Source organism: Scyliorhinus torazame, chromosome 21 (assembly GCF_047496885.1).
Source record: "Scyliorhinus torazame isolate Kashiwa2021f chromosome 21, sScyTor2.1, whole genome shotgun sequence".
NCBI lineage: Eukaryota > Metazoa > Chordata > Chondrichthyes > Carcharhiniformes > Scyliorhinidae > Scyliorhinus > Scyliorhinus torazame.
In genome coordinates, this window is record NC_092727.1 from 58,812,116 (window position 1) to 58,818,115 (window position 6,000).

Consider the following 6,000-nt stretch of genomic DNA (forward strand, 5'->3'; position numbering starts at 1 on the left):
AAAACCCACACAAACACGGGGAGAATATGCAAACTCCACACGGACAGTGACCCAGAGCCGGGATCGAACCTGGGATCTCGGCGCCGTGAGGCAGCAAGCACTTGGCCCAAAGCCTTGCATGCCTTGGCATTGCAAGTGCACATCTAAATACTTCTTAAGTATTGTGAGGGTCTCAGTCTCCACTCCCTTTTCAAGCAGTGAATTTCAGACTTTCACTATGCTCTGGGTGAAAAAGCTTTTCCTCAAATCCCATCTAAACCTCCTGCCCCTTACCTTCAATCTACGCCCCGTAGACATTGATCCCTCCACCAAGGGGAAAGTTCCTTCCTGTCTATCTATGTCTCTCATAATTCTCTATCTCAATCATGTCCCCCCCTCAGTCTCCTCTGCTCCAAGGAAAACAATGCAAGTCTATCTAATCTCTCTAAAACTGAAACTATCCAGCCCAGGCAACATCCTGGTAAATCTCCTCTGTACCCTTTCCAGTGCTATCCTTCTTCTTGGGCAGATTCTGAGCGTCGAAGATGACTTGCTTCCACTCCAGGGAGGTGGGTTCTGCGGTGGCTGAATAGTCCGATCCTGGATCCGCAGACTCTGCCACCGGTTTGGCAGGTCATGCTTGATGAGGTGGGTGGGACGCTCTGGATTCTGCGCTCTCCTTCCGCTGTTCATGCTTGGCCTCCACATGCTCCACCCTATGACACTCAAGGTGTTTGGCGCCTTAGCAGATGCATTTTCTCCAGTTTCTGCGTCCTAAGGCAAGCAATTCCCCCATGTCAGTGGGGATGTTGCAATTATTTAGGGAGACTTTCAGAGCGTCCTTGTAGCATTTTCTCTGTCTTCCTAGTGATCACTTGGCATTACAGAGTTCGGAGTTTTGGGAGTCTTGTGTCGGGCATGCGGGCAATGTGGCCCGTCCATCGCAGCTGGTCAAGTGTGACCAATGCCTCAATACTGAGGATATTGGTCGAGGGATTGAGTTTCAGAGCCATGAGGTCATGTTGCAGCTGTACAAAACTCTGGTGCGGCCGCATTTGGAGTATTGCGTGCAGTTTTGGTCGCCGCATTATAAGAAGGATGTGGAAGCATTGGAAAGGGTGCAGAGGAGATTTACCAGAATGTTGCCTGGTATGGAGGGAAGATCTTATGAGGAAAGGCTGAGGGACTTGAGGCTGTTTTCGTTAGAGAGAAGAAGGTTAAGAGGTGACTTAATTGAGGATATAAGATGATCAGAGGATTGGATAGGGTGGACAGTGAGAGCCTTCTTCCTCGGATGGTGATGTCTAGCACGAGGGGACATAGCTTTAAATTGAGGGGAGATAGATATAAGACGGATGTCAGAGGTAGGTTCTTTACTCAGAGAGTAGTAAGGGTGTGGAATGCCCTGCCTGCCACAGTAGTGGACTCGCCAACATTAAGGGCATTCAAATGGTCATTGGATAGACATATGGACGATAAGGGAATAATGTAGATGGGCTCCAGAGTGGCTTCACAGGTCGGACTGCGCTATAATGTTCTATGTTCTATTGGCCTAGGAGAGGACGCTCATGTTAGTATACCTATGCATCTATCCTGCCAGTTTTCAGGATTTTGCGGAGGCAGCGTTGGTGATATCTCTCCAAGGATTTGAGATGACTGCTGTACATTGTCCATGTTTCTGATGCAGGTGGGAGGGTAAGGATCACTGCTGCTCTGTAGACCATGAGCTTGGTGCTGGGGTTGAAGTCTCGGTCTTCGAATACTCTGTTCCTCTGGCGTCCCCCAGACTGCACTGGTGCATTGGAGTTAATGTTGGATTTCATTGTTAATGTCTGCTTGCACTGAGAGGCAGCTCCCGAGGTATGGAAAATGATCCACATTGTCCAAGGACTCACCATGGATCTTGATGGTTGGAGGACAGTCAGCACTAAGATTGCCCACTTTTAAACTGTCTGATTCTAGCCTCTGAATACTGGTTTAATCCAGATATCGAGCAAGGTCTAGCTGCAAGCAGAGCCTGTATGTATGAATCCTGCTTTAAAGCTGGTCAAAAACTCACCTTCTTCCAACCCAAACAACAACTTTTAAGTTAATTACTAAATAAAAGAAAGACTAGACTTTAGATAGAAATTAACCCTTAATTTCCCTCTGTCACAAAATTCCCCCTTTAGCACTCTAATGAGCTGGAAGTCAACACTCCAGTGTCCCTTGTTTTTTCCTTTCAATTTCTGGTTATTCTGCTATTTCAATTTTTATATCTGGACAATTAATGAGACCTATGTTTTTCAGATGAACTGCACCTTTAATTTTAAAACAGGAAGCTCTAGCAGGATGTGCTGTTTAGTTTGACATCAGTGATGGCACCTTTTGATGGACTTGGCTGACAGCCAGTGACTGGCTAGACCTTAGCTGATGCTCAATGTTGATAGATGCTGACCATTCTGGAATGCATGACATGGAGCTTTTCATCTTGTCCTTTGGTTTCGTTTTGATCAGATACTGGAGGTTCACAACCCTAATCTCTCTCTCCTACCTGATGGATTCTGTCTAAAGATCCAAAGTAAATATCTTTCTCTCTGTGCAGCCAGATTGAACTGCAAGCAAACCCAGTCCAGCAGCAGCGAAAGACAGGGCCAGTTGTTTAAAAACCCTTTAAAAAATCTTGTATGGGGTACTCTTCTTATCCCAGAAAGGCTGTTGGTTATCCTGGTGGAGTTGGAAATAAGTAAGAATTAAACAGGCCTGAGGCTGTTTTTTTGCAGTGAGGGCCCAGGCTATTAAAAGTTAAAGTGACTCCCCCAGAGAGAATCCTACAGTTGGGAGTTCTGACTGAATGTTACTGCCAGAAGATCCTCATTAGCAATCCAACCGGTAGTTTCAATCACTCAGTGTCCTGATTGATTGCTTGATATTTATTGTCACATGTACCATTTGTTAATGTTCTCTGTTGATTATTCTCTTTGTCTACCATGTACATACTGTGTACGTTCCCTCGGCCGCAGAAAAATACTTTTCACTGTACTTCGGTACATGTGACAATAATAAATCAAATCAAATTAAATCAAAAGAACAGCCCTTTGTTCACACCATGAGCGTTCTGAAATCACTTCCAGTTATTGTGTATTAAAGTAACAATCAAACTCTGTCATTCTTCGCTACATGTGAAGTATAAACCTGCCACAGGGGCCTGGGCCCTCACTGCAAAAAAACAGCCTTATTCCAGAAACACAGCCAGCAAGCTTCTTTCTAGCTGTGGAATCAAATTATTGAATGAAATACTTAAAAAATGAAAAGCAAAATGTTTAACATGATTCCTGTGACACTCAAAGAGGCTGCACCTCCCTTCTGCATGCTTATCTTTAATAAGAATGAACAAGGGCAGCACGGTAGCATTGTGGATAGCACAATTGCTTCACAGCTCCAGGGTCCCAGGTTCGATTCCGGCTTGGGTCACTGTCTGTGCGGAGTCTGCACATCCTCCCCGTGTGTGCGTGGGTTTCCTCCGGGTGCTCCGGTTTCCTCCCACAGTCCAAAGATGTGCAGGTTAGGTAGATTGGCAATGATAAATTGTCCTTAGTGTCCAAAATTGCCCTTAGTGTTGGGTGGGGTTACTGGGTTATGGGGATGGTGTGGACCTTGGGTAGGGTGCTCTTTCCAAGAGCCGGTGCAGACTCGATGGACCGAATGGCCTCCTTCTGCACTGTAAATTCTATGAAACACTTTTATTAAGGACTCCCTCTGTCAATGTGACAGCTCCTCTGGTTTCATATTCTGCACAGATAGAATGTAGAATTTTCAGCCTTTGAAAGAGCACCCCACTTAAGCCCCACACCTCCACCCTATCCCTGTAACTCCACCTAAGGACACTAAGGGCAATTTAGCATGGCCAATCCACCTAACCTGCACATCTTTGGACTGTGGGAGGAAACCGGAGCACCCGGAGGAAACCCACCCAGACACGGGGAGAAAATGCAGACTCCGCACAGACAGTGACCAGCCGGAATTTGAACCTGGGACCCTGGCGTTGTGAAGCAACCGTGCTAACCACTGTGCTATTGTGCTGCCCATATTGACATTAAACCAGGACATGGAAGGAATGAAAAACATTCTGCATATTAATACATTGCTGTGAAAATTTGAGCACAGAATGTACAATAGTTACTCAGACTAGAAGTTCCCCCATTCGACCTGGTGTCCATGTTGAGCAGCTCACTTTCAGCCTCGGGATGCTAGAATTAACCACAATATTCCTGGAGCTGGCTAGAGAGGAGAAAATCAGTGAGGTTTTCCACTCACCATTCTCATCTATTGACTCTTACTGGAAAGTTGCATGAGTAGGGTGTAAACACAATGGAGATTTGTAACGTAGACCTTCCAATAATTCTACAATGCTTCTAGTTTTACTGCAGCTGTGAAGGCTCCATAATTTTCTCTTATTTCCTCCTGCTCACATGGAGAATGTGGGAGAATTGGCCAACCTGGTGATGCAAAAGAACAGAGCAACTACTTTTTATTCTTTCAGGGGATCTGGGCTTCGCTGGCTGTGGTGACACCAGGTATTGCGGTACCTGAGAGGTGGATGACCATTGGCTAGACCCAGGAGTCTACCATTGGCTGATGTACATAGCTCCGCCCTGAGAGGCGGAGTATAAGAACCAATGTCATCCCAGCCTTCACTTTCTGTATCGAAGCTGCTGGGGCATAGTTCTAGCAGATTAAACCTATTAGTTATGACTTACCTTGTCTTGAGAGTAATTGATTGCGCATCACTGGCAATGTCCGCATTTTTTACCTATCCCTAATTGCCCTTGAGAAGATTGCAAGCTGCCTTCTTAAACCGCTGAATCCATGTGGTGTAGGTGCATCTGCAGTGCTGTTAGGGAGGGATTTCCAGGATTTTGAGCCAGCGACAGTGAAGGAACGGCGATATATTTCCAAGCCAGGATGATGAGTGACCTGGAATGGAAACTCCAGGTAGTGGTGTTTCATGCTTTTGCTGCCCTTGTCCTTCTAGATGGTCGAGAATGCTGATTTGTAAGGTACTGTTAAAGTAGCCTTAATGAGTTTCTGTAGTGCATCTTATAGATGGTAAGCACTGCTGCCACAGTGCTTCTGTGGTGGAATGAATGTTTACGCTGGGTGATGATCATGCAGGCTGCTTTGTTCTGAATGGTGTCGAGCTTCTTGATTGTTGTTGGAGCTGCACTCATCCAGGCAAGTGGGAGTATTCCATCACACTCCTGACTTGTGTCCTTGTAGCTGGTGGACAGGCTTTGGGGAGTCAGGAGGTGAGTTATTCGCTGCAGAATTCCCAGCCTCTGACCTACTCTTGTAGCCACAGTATTTATATGGCTTGTCCAGTTCAGTGTCTGGTTAATGGTAACCTCCAGGATGTTGATGAGTGGAGATTCAGTGATGGTGATGCCATTGAATGTCTATGGGGGATGATTAGATTCTGTCTTATTGGAGATGGTCAATGTAGAATAAAAGCACAGTGAAGAATTTTGCCATCCTCTCCCCATTCCCTGTGATGATGTATATTTGTCTCAATGGCTGGTTTAACTGGTAGTCTTGTTCCTTTGTGCAGGAAAACTGCAGTCCCATCCCAAGACTCCAGATCTAGAGACTACGGCAGTCCAGATCTATGCAGGGATCCATGTGTGTGGGTGTATGCACCAGAGTGGTACCGCATCTAGATCTTATCATGAAGCTTCTCTGAGTTAGAGCCCCAATCGACTTCACGACATGTTCTGAAGTCAGCTCACTGCAAAAGGGCCCAACTGAAGTTCTGTTGTGTTAAATGAAACAAATCACGGGAAATACACGGCAAATATTAGATGAAAGTTTCGAGCTAATTTGTAAATTCAGAGTTGATACACCTTGTGAATCTGTGCAGTGTTAATGTTTCCTGTGTTATAATGCGGAAAGCCAGCTGGTGAAGGAATGTAATGGAACCAATCTTTAGTCAGTCATGCATTTGTTTAAGCATTATAAGCATACAGCTCCTAATACCACCTGACC